The sequence below is a fragment of the Equus caballus genome, chromosome 29, assembly GCF_041296265.1.
Source record: "Equus caballus isolate H_3958 breed thoroughbred chromosome 29, TB-T2T, whole genome shotgun sequence".
Taxonomy (NCBI): Eukaryota; Metazoa; Chordata; class Mammalia; order Perissodactyla; family Equidae; genus Equus; species Equus caballus.
In genome coordinates this window covers 22,941,932-22,955,607 of record NC_091712.1, presented here as the reverse complement: position 1 = coordinate 22,955,607, position 13,676 = coordinate 22,941,932, and the positions used below count along the sequence as shown (strand labels likewise).

General features: G+C 42.8%; 1 long non-coding RNA gene across 1 annotated transcript; it reads right to left on the bottom strand.

The window, feature by feature from the left end:
• Positions 1-3,132: 3,132 nt before the first annotated feature.
• LOC138921338 (uncharacterized) lies at positions 3,133-9,670 on the bottom strand. Its single transcript, XR_011433848.1, has 3 exons — positions 9,479-9,670; positions 7,917-8,594; positions 3,133-4,025 (listed from the first exon to the last, which is right to left on the bottom strand). It is a non-coding gene; the product is annotated as an uncharacterized lncRNA (long non-coding RNA).
• Between the last annotated feature and the right edge of the window lie 4,006 nt (positions 9,671-13,676).

The window sequence follows — 13,676 nt, the reverse complement described above, 5'->3', positions numbered from 1 at the left end:
ATTGTTTGAAAATATGCACCCTATGGTGCTCAGGACAGACTCACGATAAACTTCACTAAGTTTCTTAAAAGATTTCATGTTGTATAAACTTGATAAGATAATAACATTCTCCATCTCATTATATTGAGATTCCATTTATATTTTCTGTTCTAATATGTCATGTCAAGAATAGAGGGAATTAAATGAAGTGAAACATCTCAACAGCTGGACAGTGAAATGGCTCATAAGGGTGCCTCACTCACAACTGTGTGTTATTATGATATTTTTCATGGAATAATTTTAAGGAATCCAAAGGAAACATCAGGCTCACAATATCTTTAACCAGCAAAATAGCATGGACTTTAAAAAAACAAACCCACAACTGTATTTGATCAATTCTTGCCTTTTTGGCATTGGATAGATTTCCAATTTCATTTCTTGTTTAAAAGATTCTTTATTTATGAAGAAGGAGGAAGAGGAGAATCCCAATAGCCAAAGTCTGGCTTAAAATTTACCTTAAACTCCTATAATTCTATATGAGGAATAATGCTGTCTTTGAATTTATAACAACTCCCCTGGAGGTAATGCTCAAGAAGCTAAAATTTTCTTAGATTAAGCAATCCTGTGAGAATTCGGAAATATTGACAGCCATGAGAAAGTCAAGTACCTGAATTACTAACCACTTCTCCTAAATACAGAAGTCAAAATAGCCTTGAGCCTTAAGACGATACTCTACACAATGCAGCATCTTGGGGGAAAACCTATCAGTGTATCTTTAAGCAGAGACATATCCAAAATGAAACAGCTCTGTTTGAACACCACTCTATAGGGTATGAGTTACATGCTCTGCCCATTTGGGACACTAGGATAGTGATCATACATGCCATCCAGGACCTCCCAGTTTACTTACTGTTCCTCAAAAATATCTTAAATTGAATGCTCAATAAGAATCTCTTCCCACTACTGAGAAACACTCTACTCTGTGGTGGTTCTTTGTGCCCTACTACCAATGTCCTCTCTGGCTAGAGAATTATTCTCTTTACTTTTAATTGTTCCTTAAGTATGTTTATCTATCTTGATGTAGTGCCATAACACTTAAAGTTGAAACCTCAGTAATTTCTTTCCATGCAATAGTTTCCCCCCATAAACAGGAAGCGTTTGTCAAGCTAAGGAAGGTACAAGCTAAAATATTTCTGTAATTGTAGAAAACCATAATGGCCTCTGAAGTTACCTATGTGGTTATATGCTTTAAAAAGTTTTGGGAGGAAGGAGGTTGGAATAGGGAATCTTTGAAAATGGCAGGATGGCCTCCACTGATTCTGGGAACTCTGGGCATACCCAAGCAAGCTACTGTTCCATAAGAGACACAATGCATATGAAGTTACTCATAGAATGGCAATATTCAGTGCACCTTGTTGTATTTTTTTGGCCCCAAATATCTGAGTTCTTTTTCAGTCTTGCCAAGTAAGAAAGCAAAAGGAATATGGGCAAAACCACTATAGGTTCTCAGCTACAAAATGGTGGCTGGGATGGGGTTAAAATATGTGTGTGTTTATGTACATGTATATAATCAGATTTTTTTTTTTAAATATTTTTATTATTTTCTTTTTCTCCCCAAAGCCCCCGGTACATAGTTGTGTATTCTTCGTTGTGGGTCCTTCTAGTTGTGGTATGTGGGACGCTGCCTCAGCGTGGTCTGATGAGCAGTGCCATGTCCGCGCCCAGGATTTGAACCAACGAAACACTGGGCTGCCTGCTGCGGAGCGCGCGAACTTAACCACTCGGCCACGGGGCCAGCCCCATATATATAATCAGATTTTTAATAACTCTTTCTTTACTTACAATGATACCCACACTTCTCACTAAGCGTAAGGTAATTTTTTTAATTTTAGTGAAAAAATTGGGGACATTTACTTTGAGAAAAATGAAGATCTGAAGGATGGTGAGGAGGGTACAGCAGGGACCAGATGGACGTCTTCAATAGGAAGGATTTGACTTTGGAAGAGATTTCACTCCCTTTCAGGGACGTAAGGATGTTAAGGGCAAAGTGAGAACCAATGAGTAGACGTCACCATAGTGGATCATATTTTAGCTCCAAATTTGAAAGAACTTTCTACCAAGTCAAGCTGCCTATAGTTGATTAAACTGAATGATTACTTTTCAAGGACACTGTAAAGAGAATTTATGTGTCAGGTCGGGGTGGTCTCTAAGATTTCTACCAACCATCATGTTGGGGGACCCTATTTTTCCAAATCTAGATAACACTTGCTCTCTGCTGAACTTCCCTCTGAACTAATTTCTTTCAGAACCTGGGCCAGAGATCAATGACATGGCAATTAGAAGAATGACTTCCGAGAAGACCTACTTTTTCTCCTACATGTCCTAAAACCTTGAGTGTGCTGCTCAAATGGCTAGTGTACTCCAGACTAGGTGTGACCTGGTCAGAAGGTTCTCTGTTTGACTCAAGGAGACAAGATATATCTTTGGCCCAGGAATGTCAATGACATTCATTGACACTAACACATTCAAAAGGGAAAATTAAAAATGAGGAAGAAATATAAAAATCTGGTATTGTTTCATTCACCAATAGAACTCAGGTAAACGACAAATGAATATATAATGATAACAAGAACTAAAGTTTATTCTAACAATCCCTAACATGATTGTCGAAGTGTCTATTATTTCACGGTTTTGTCTCATTCCATCTTCATAAAAATTTTACAAAATAGGTACAATTATTAGCCTCATTTCCTAAGCACAGGGCTGTTAATTACTACCCAAGTATGAACAAACAGTAAATGGCATAGCTGGAATTCAAACACAGATTGGTCTGCCTCCACTCCCACAGTCTTAACCACCATGCTCAGAGGAGACTGGGGCCTCCCAGATACGTCGATGGCTGCTGCCCAGGTGGCCCTCAATCAGGCTTTCGGGGGAAGATCTTTGACCAAGAACTTGAGAAGACAGCACCAATTCTGAATCGCAAGTGTCAGAACTATTTAGAACTTTGGAAACAACAGATAGCACCTATGTATAAACAATAACGTATAAGAAGGAGATGAAGAAATTAGGATTTTATGATTATTTGAGTTGCATGGGAGAAATTTGAGGGAACAGACCAATATTTCATTTAGGCAAAGGTATACTACACCATTGTATTTAGTAATATAATGTTCTTTATTTTTCCTGAAGACAAAAGAAGAGACAGTTGTGAGAGAAATGGTCCAGGTCCAACGTGAGGAATAAATTCTTGGGAGAGAAAATTGTAAAGCTTAGGAATAGATTACCAAGGAAAGTTGCAACTTTTAAAAAAATTAGTCACCTCTGTGGACTAATTTGTGCTTTGACTACAGGAATGACTACATGATACTCAAAAACATTCTGTTAGGAAAAAAAACTTAGCCAAATTGTTGTTTACTGTCACGTAGTCTTAAAAAGAAAAAAACAATGCTAATTTTTATTTTTTTATTTTTTGCTATGGAACTACTTATTTGAAGGGAAAACTAGGGCCTATCTCACTTTTTCCAAATGGCTGTGCTGTGACATCAATGGCATCTTGCAAAGCAATGTGTGTTCACATTTTCGGTTTGTTCAGTCCTGTTGGCCAGTTTTGAGTTGGAAGACTAAGCAGAGGATATTCGGGATGAGTCTCCTGCTGCCTCTTGCTCCTTTAGATTATGGATCCTGATCTTCAGACTAAAAGGTATGATTCTCTCCAGTCCATGTGCTAAGTCAGCAAGGAGCCTGGGTTGGCCAGCAACACAGATAAATCAACATTTAAGCCTTTGGGAAGCTGTTGAATATGTGATGTTCCCATGTTGACTCAAAGATTCTTTCATTCCAGGAAAGAGAGACTACTAAGTGGTACTTTCCAACATGACATTTGGATGTCACCCAATCCCTTGGGAAAGCTGACAGATCTGCCCCCCAGGAGTTGATGAAACTTGGTGAGCACCAAGGAAGCGAGACCCACAGCAGACCCTCAGCTTGTGGGAGTGGTTCCAGAGGCTTTTCTGGATGTGCTCTCTGATTCTTTGTTTCTTCCCCTGTAAAAAGAGGTCAAGGAGACCATACATATGAAAGCACTGGTCACCTGAAAAATACCACAGACGTGCTACGTTAGGTGGTGGTCGAATTACTGGGTTTCCCATTGATGTAACATCATTTTACAATTATCATCAAATATGTATTATTGGAAAACTGCCTTTCAAATTAATAATAATTAATTCCCAATTATAGAGTCTTTACTATGTGCTAGGTACTGGGCTAAGCTTGTTAAAACACAAGATTTTATTTATTACTTACCCCATAACTAAGGTAGTATCATTATCTCTAATAATAAATTTATTTATATTTATAATTGATTTATAAATGAGAAAACTGAGATTTAGGGAAAGTGAGTACCTGGCACCATTGTACGAAGCTTGGAAGAGGGAGTAGGAATCTGGCCCACATTTGTCTGATTCAGTATCTGAGAATCCTACTACTGCTTGAACTTTACCTTCTGCACCTCCGAAAAGGAAGGACTTTCATTCTGGTCAGATGGGAATGGCTTTTATTGAACATCCACAGGAGCTTCCTATTGTGTTCAGCCACTGCTTTGCCAGCCAAGGTCCTGCTCTGTGCATCAGGTCACGGCCTGCTGCTGCTCTTCTAACACTGACTTAGGATAGTGGATGCCATTGGTGCCCCACCCACATCCTCTTTACCAGCCAGTGCACCCATCCTATAGCTGCCAACAGCTCACGGCTGCTGTCATTCTGGAGCATCCCCCACTCACCCTGCCCCAGCCAACCTAAGACTCTTGTGTAGCCCACCTACCTCCCCTCATAGACCTTGGCAGATGATGATTGGGCAGAGGCCAGCCCCTTCACCTCAAGGTGGGAGTTGAGTGAAGTTTGCGCTCCAGGGGGTCCCAGTGGGAGCCACACTGAAGCTGGTCTCCAGCTAAGACTAGTTCTTGCTTAGCTTTCGCCCTCAGACCTACTCTTTCCCTACTCTCCCGCCCTGAGAGCACAAGCCAATAAGTCACTGGAGCAAGAATCCTCATTTCAGGCTCTGCTTCTGGGAAATCTGAGCTGAGACAATTGGGCATCACTGGGTTTTTCTATGCTATAGTCCTTACCTCTTATTCAAAGAATTCCAGGCCTTTGAAGACTTCATTTAAATACGTTTTTCTCCCTGAGCTAATTTATGTTAATTTTTTTGTTTGGAGCTAATCCTGGTTTCCTCCTTTTCATTTAGGGGGGAGCAGATCCTTTCAGAGAGAAGGTGTGATGTCATGAACACTTGTAATCTAGGCGTTGCTGGGAAGAGGTTGTTCCTGCTGTCTAATTACTGACACACAAAATGGCTTAATGCCATCGATCTGGGTCTCTGATTCTTGTCAGATGTTTACAAAAATGCTGAGATCTCTTCTCAGAGAACCTCTCCTACTGTTCCTGTTCGCTCTACCGTGATCTATAGCTTCAGTTCCGTGGGGTTGCCAGGCCTGTGAAGGAGAGCTGTCTTTTTCCCTCTCACGGCGACTGAAATGTCGTCTTTTTTCTTCTCCCAGGGAAAGCACCTTCTCATGGCTTTCTCTTTGCCTTGGCTGCACGCTGGTTCCTCAGTCAGGCTCCAAGGGAGACTGTGATCATTGCACGGAGGCCCTATGACTAGGCTGTTATTTGCTCCCCTGAAACAACAACACAGCGCTTCTTTGAGCTGAAGAAATAAATAAATAAAATAAAAATGCACTTTCCAGAGGGACCAATCTTACAATCTGAAAGAAAATTTCTCTGAAAAAGCAGCACAAGATTGGCTGTCAAGGGAAAGTATCTGTTTGGGGAAACTGCCAAAAGGATTCGACATTATTTCTACCAGTTAATCATTTACAATTTTAAGTCCAGGCAGATAAACAAGATCCACTACAGAGAGACAGGAAAGTTGGAGAGCAACATAGGAGTGTTTACAAGTTCAAAGTCTAGAGATTAGTCTAGGTGGCGATGTGATCAATTTCATGGTTTCCGTTTCCCCCGCAGAGTGGGCTGTGGCTTGAAGGCCATGCGAGGACAACAGGAAGAATGATTTCAGAATTCATCACTGGATGGCACTGAGTTCTTACCAGGCCTTCTGAAACAGATGATAGAGCTTTGTCTTACTTCTACAACTTTCTCTGTGTTGTTTTGCTCATTACTTATAATCTTTGACTACTTAATCTCTTTAGCTTCACAAGTCTGTCCGTTGATAAATCCTTTATTTATTCCCCAAATTTTCATGATCTTCCTTTCCCCATTCACCTTATTTCAGACACTAGCAACCTTTTCTCATTCCGTAGAGCCTTTCTCCAGGTGAGACACAATGCGACTGTTAAGGTAGCTGGTACAGTTGTTGTTTAGACATCTGTAGCTCAATAGCAGAATCCCATGTGTGTATTCACGTGTTTCCAGATTGTCTTAGTCAGCCATTCTAGTTTTCTTCCTCTTTCTTCCCAGACCGTTCTCCTCCCAGACACTGCCTCTCTGGAGCGTCCACAGCTGAGCAAAGGTCTTGGAAAGAAATTAGCTCAAAGAAGGACTTTCTGGAAGAGATACTTCCAAGCTCTCTTTCAAATATAACATATGCTTGCAACGCCCCCTCATCCAGGTAGTAATTTCCTGTTAACATCACTTTTCTAAGTAACCTTCCCTTTCTTCCGTGCCGAATATATTCACTCTATGGTATATAGCGCAAATGTGTTTCTATATATAAAACACACCCATGCACCGACACCCGCAAATCGCCAAATGAATTCTATGAAGTACAGAAAACCACTTAGAACTTGTTAAATGTTATCTGGGCCATTCATAATCAATGTGAATTGAGCTAAATGGAATAAAAATAAAGCTTTAAATGGTAAATAATTTTTTCTGTTTTCTCTGCTTTCCAAAGCCATCAATCAAAGCAAAGATCTGAAAGTCCATATATTAATTTGTCTGTTATTGAAAGGGCTTGTTTTCATTGGGCAATTCTCTTTTTTTTCTGATTTTCGATCCTGGAGAACAGTGATTGGCTGGACCCAGTGCTGCCCTCCTACCAGGGAGGTGGGCGAAATGAGTCCTCAGTTTCCTCCCACCACCACTTTCTCAATCTTTCCTTCCCTTCCGTTCACTCTTCACCCCTCTCCTGCCGTGCGATCCATTAACCATCCTTCATTCTTGGTTAGCTGTTTAAATCTCCCTTTTTGACAATTACAAAAAGGAAGTGATCACTTTTCTCAGAAGTAATGATACATCAGATACTTTTTTTCTGATTATAAAATTAATAAATATTCATTTTAACAGGTTTTGGGGGAAAATACAAAAAATAAGGCCTAAAATGCAAGCCCATCTGTAACTCTACCTTTCAGAGATACTGGTCTTAGCATTTTGGTGCTTTTGCTTTTTTTTAAGTAAAAAAATTGAGATCATTTTGTATATCAGATCTCCAACATGCTATTTTTCACTTAACGCTATTTTGTAATCCTTTCTCATGTCATTAAAATTATTATTAAAGAACGATTTTAAAGGAGTTATCGTATTACATCCTGTGGCTTCATAATTTATTCTACTATCCTGTTGATACGAGGCATCTAGTCTCTTTCTGATTTTAACATACTTTTTCCCCACGTATCTGTGGTGCTTTAATAGGGGATTCCTGAAGACCCCAAGAAATGGCTCTCTAACACTACATTGCAGGAACTGGTTCTAGGAAGGAGTTATGGTTTTGAAGGGAAAAGATGCTCTTGCTTCATTTGCTTGCTAAAAAGGCTAACTACCTTTGAGTGCAGTGGAAGTCAGGGGTAGATGGAGCAACTGCTATTGACTAGTTACCCGTGCTTAGGTTATCACTTAGGTAAGATGAGAGTGAGGTAAAATTTGACCACTTTTCAACTAGTAAATCAAGATCACAGGCTTCCTCATTTCTACTGTCCATACCTCATTCCAAAATGGGAGAAAGGCTGGCCCTTCTGTGTGCATTGACGTCCAGTGTTCTCACTGTCTTCTTTAGACAGACATCGTGTAGCCCTTCAATGATGGTTTTTGGAGGGAGAGATGCATCCACGAATTAAGTGTCCTCCAAAGAGAGATGTGTCTGAGGCAGAAGTGATGCCTTCATCCTCTCCCAGCTTCCGTAGATCTGTTCTTATTTCAGGGGACTGCAGTTGTTGGAAGTTCCTGCCTGTGCATATTCACACAAGGACCCTGACTCCCTCTAGTGGATGTCAGCACCAGGCAAACAGGCTGATTCTGCCCTGCGAGGTCCAGGAGCCAAGCATCAGTGTCCTCACATGCCCTCCCGGAATAATGGAAGCTGTGTTTCTGGAGGAGACTCTTCCCCCTCTGTAGAAGGTTGTGTCTTTAACAGACCATCTGCGTCTACTGCTGCCACAAGACAAGACATCAGGGGATATTTTTTTTCCTCAGGGCAGTAACCCAGCCTCGTTTTTCTTTTAATTATTTCAGTATCTACCGAGTTGTGTTTCTTTATCACGAGTGGCAGTGCCTTGTTATGGTCCGGGGTCACTTTAGCTGTGTCACGGGCAAGAGGCGTGGCTCATATGAGCAGAGCCCAGGACGAAGCAGCTGGGAACCTGAGACGACTCACGCAAACTACTGGAAAAAGTCATAACATCACTTTCTTTTGCTTTTTTATAAATGTAAAGTTTAAAGAACATTGAGAAAAACAGGAGAGGATAATACAAGACATTCTCGCAAATCACCTCTTTAGGGCTATGCCCAAAGTCTCAAGGATATTCTTTCTCACAATTTAGCCAAACACCTCAGACAGCCACATAGCTATTTTAAGAATGAACTGAGAAGCTTCCGTACACAAATTGTCTAAATCCTTTAGTGATCTCTTCACGTGCTTATAGAGAAGTCTAGCTACAGCTGGACGAGGCGACCTGGTTCCTGGCAGAGTGCCCACCTCCCTCCTACCTGCCTCCCTCCCTCCTACCTATGTACCACCTACCCACTTCCATCCTACCTACCTACCTACTTCCTACCTACCTACCCACTCCTATATTCCTCCCACCTACCCAACTCCCACCTACATACCCACCTACTTCCTACCTACCTACCTCTTACTTCTCTCCATCCCTCCTACCTATGTACCACCTACCCACTTCCATTCTACCTACCTACCTATTTGCTACCTACTGACCTCCTATCTACCGACTTCCTATTTAAGCACCTCCTACCTACCTACTTCCTATCTATCTACCTATTTCCTACCTACTGACCTCCTACCTACCTACCTCCTATCTACCTCCTACCTCCTAGCTACCTACCTACCCCCTATCTATCTCCTCCCTCCCTCCCTACCTACCCACCCCCTATCCACCTCCTACCTACCTACCCATCTACCTACCTAAGGGAAACTGCTTGAAAGCTCTGGGTCGAGAGTTTCTCATGTGTCGAATTAGAGAATTGAATGAGATGAGAGGGAAGCAGCTCTTCCAGTAATAATTGGGCGTGAAGAAACAGCCTTTACCCACTTCTTGGAGAGCAACCTGAAGGAAGATCCCTCTGCTCTGCCGTCCTCCACCAGCACAGTTTGTGAGTGATCTAGGGCCAGTTCCAACAACAAAGCAGGAGACGCATCCTTCGTCTAATTCCTGGCTCAAGTGTCCCCCAACTGTTCCGCTGTTGTTCTGACCGGGGCTCTGAGCATCTCAATCTGTACTCGTGGAAGAACAGGCAGCCTTCTGGTACTTAACGTGCGGTGGCACTGGGTGAAGAGAAGCGTCCCCATTTCATGGGAATTTCAAGAATGAGACTGCTGCACTCGAAGTCTTTGCCTTTTATTTAAACTGAGATCAGAGGGAACACTATGGCTCTGACCTGTGCAAATACAATAAGCACTTCAGCCCAGAAACAGTTTTACCTCTTTTATTAGGTTGGGTTTTCAGTCTGTGTTTGAAGAGGAGCTATTTATGGGCTTGCAAACAAAGTGCTGGAGGAGAGGAATTTAAAGGATGTCCTTGAGCGAATTCAGGGGTTTTCTTTTTTTCAAGAGGCTAAACTGCATGTTAACCCTTCGTCTTCTGGCACACATCTCTTCCACATGGCTCCCCAGAGGCCTGAGAGAGATGGACATCTGAGCATCAGAGGAGGACACACTTTGTGGCCTTGAGAAAGTCCCTTCCTCAGTGTGCTGGCTCCTGCTCTGGAAAATAAGAAGGCTCCTGGTGACCTCCTGATGAACATGGAAGGAAAAGAAGTTCAAGATGTGAAAGTCTTTTCTGGGACTGGTGAGGGCACCTTGATGCTGACTGGCTTATTTGCAGCTCATGCATGACCTGGTGTTTTCAGAACCTGGTCACGCCAATCCTGCTGAAAGAAGGCATGATTTTTTTTTTTTTTTTTTGGTGAGGATGATTGGCTCTGAGCTAACATCTGTTGCCTATCTTCTTCTTTATTTTTGCTTGAGGAAGATTGTCCCTGAGCTAATCTTCCTCTATTTTTTATATGTGGGGCATCGCCATAGCACAGCTTGATGAGCGGTGTGTAGGTCCGTGCCTGGGATCCAAACCTGTGAACCCTGGGCCACCAAAGTGGAGCAGACAAACTTAACCACTACGCCACCCAGCTGGCCACTGACTTTTATTTTTTTTCACAAAGTAACTTATACTGCTTTGGTGTGCCCAGCGCAAAGTAAGACTACAGCTGTTGATTTTATCATAAAATCAGTTTGTTGGACAGAAACGCAATTAGCCAGGGTGTAGTTTATTTGAATGCCTGTAGACCCACCCCACTGTCTTTTCAGGTGCAGGTGGTGGACACTGTCATTTAACCATGTCCTTTTGTTCTTAGTCTTTTCTTCTGCTGTTCATGGCTTAATCATTTGACAATTCTTAAGTTGGATTAGGGAAAGTAAGAAAATAGATCTTTTATTTGATTCCTTGGTTACCCTTTTAATAGTTTGATGAGGGAGGTGGTTGAAACGCCTGTTAAAACAGGCCAGTACTGCTGTTCCCAAAATACTTGTGTGTAATGTTAAAAGATGATACTCCAGAAAAAGGTTTTGTGCTCAGATGAATTTAGTGAGCATTTCTCAGAGTGGACAAAGTAATCCTGTTCTCACTGGAACCTCAGCTGACCCTGCTGCTGTGTCATCCCATGACTGGTAATAGAAGGAATGAGAGCATCCTTGTGCCCCCTGGCACTGGGACTTGGTTGGAGTAAAGTGGCTGGTCTGTTGCTAGGGAGTTTGTGTCTCCGAATCAAATGATTGGACTTCAGGCTTGAAGAACGGTTGCATTCAGAGGTGCAGGCACCCCACTGTGCATTATCCCCTGCAATTTCCCAGGCTGCCTGGTATACACTCTGCTGCTGCCAAGTAGCACTGGGCAAGAGGGCCCTGTGCTTAATTAAGAAGACCCTGCTCTGGCTCTCCTCCAGCTTAAGCCCTCCCCAAACAGCAAGGAAACCATACCCACCCAGAGCCCGTGGCCCTTCTTTCTGGACCAGAATGTGGTTTCCAAAACAGCAGCACCCCATCACCTAGGAATTTGTTAGAAATGCAAATTCTCATATCTAACTCAGAACAACTGAATCAAAAACTCTGAGAGACGGACCAGCAATCAGTGTTTTCACAGCCTCTTGGTGATTCGGATGTCTGCTCCAGACTGAGAGCTGCTGTTCTAATCGAGACCCTGCACTGGGGTGCCCAAGACCCAGAGACTCCTGCTCCCATGGCTCTGAGCCCACCTCCAGGGCTTGCACAGGCCTCTTCCCTGGATCTGAGGGCAGACGTGCCTCCAGTGGCCAAAAGCAGCTCTTGGGGGGAGGCTGGGAGATAGAGCTTGGATTCGACGGGCTGGGTTGTTCACAGTTATACCTCAAATATCTAAGTCATTATGAAAGTACATTTTTCAAAGAGCGAGAATAAAACATTATTTAACAGTTTGTTACTTTGATTTACAATTTTTAAACATTTAGACGCAAGGCAGGCCTCCATTTTAATCTTATCCTAGTCTCTGCAAATATTAGGGGTAGGCCAGCTGCCAAAAGTTTATATTCTTTCACTTACCCCCATTCATTCATTTATATACGAATTTATTTGATGTCTATCTCTTTATTGATATTCTGTATTTAATGTGACATTATCATCATACTTTTCTTTACTTCTTTAATTACAGTTTCCTTTTGTTCTTTGAACAGATTGATATGGCTACTTTGAAGTCTTTTTCTGTTAATTCTCCCATCTGTTTGCTTTCACAGACTATTTCCGTTGCCTGCCTAGTATCTGGGTCATACTTTCCTGTTTCTTTGCGTGTCTTGTAAGTTTTTGTTAGAAACTGGACATATTGTAGCAACTCTGGGTACTCCCCTCCTCCCCGCCCCAGGGCGTGTTATTGTTATTTGTTTATTTCACTTTTTAAGGACTTGCTGGATTCTTTCAGTGAAACTTCACCCACCCCTCCCAACACACACAGTGTTAAGGCTCTGAAGTTGCTCCTCAGGGAAACACGCTTTGAAGATGCCCACACCCTCCCCCCCCCCCCCCCATGACAGGGGTTGGGTGGGGCTTTAGTTTTCTCTTTCCCTGGACACTCCCAGCTGTTAAATTCTTTTATTGCTAGCTGATTAATCTCTCTATTGTTCTCCACGATACCCTAGAGGCATAAGTTACTCTACAGACAAATCCAATCACATTCAGGTGCCCTTGAAGGAAAAGTTCCTGAGGTCACTGTTTGGTATTTGTTCTTCCCCCAGGAGGAGTCTGCCCAGCCATTTCCCTCCTCAGCTCTTTTCTGAAAATGAGCCAGTTTACAGTTTGACCTCTATCTTCATCAAATCCACAAACCTCCTCCCACTTGTCCCCCACCACAATATCCTGTGTTCTTGAGAGAGTGCCCTTAGGCTTGAACTTCCCTACCTTTGTTGCTTCATTTGCTGCAAAGTTCCTTTGAGAAGGGATTAGGAGCTATCTGTTTTAGGACCTGTTTCTTCCCCCCTAGGCAAAATGGCAGCCTTTCTCTGAGTGACCCTCCCACTTGAGATCTGGAGTACTTGGTGAAGGGGGGGGGGGTGCAGTAGCCTGAGGTCTTCTAGCTCGTCTCTCCTAACATGGAACCACTGCATTATAAGCAGACCAGGGGGCTGGCCCCGTGGCTGAGTGGTTAAGTTCGGGTGCTGGGCTGCAGGCGGCCCAGTGTTTCATCAGTTCAAATCCTGGGCGCGGACATGGCACTGCTCATCAAACCACGCTGAGGTGGCGTCCCACATGCCACAACTAGAAGGACGCACAACTAAAAATATACAACTGTGTACTGGGGGGCTTTGGGGAGAAAAAGGAAAAAAATAAAAATCTTTTTTTTAAAAAAAAGCAGACCAGAACTGATGGGGGTCCCAGTTTTCTCAGCAGTACTGCACCCAAGGTAAACCTTCCTTCTACTAGTGGGGGCTTGAGGAAGCCCTCATCTCTCTGCTGTACTTGCTCAAATTTAGCCTCAGCAACAGGGAGTTGAGGCAGGATGAGAAATACTGATGTCCTGCTCCTCCTAGGAGGAAAGCCCTCCAACTGGGAGCTGAGGTTGAGGAAGCCCTGTGTTCTTGGCTTCCCCCATCTGGAGTGAAGTCTCTGAGTCACTGAACTGGGAGAAGGCAGGAAGGGGGTGGTCTTGGCTCAAGTACCACAGACTCCATTTTCTTAATGTGTTTTCATAGATTTTCTTGCATAGATGTTTC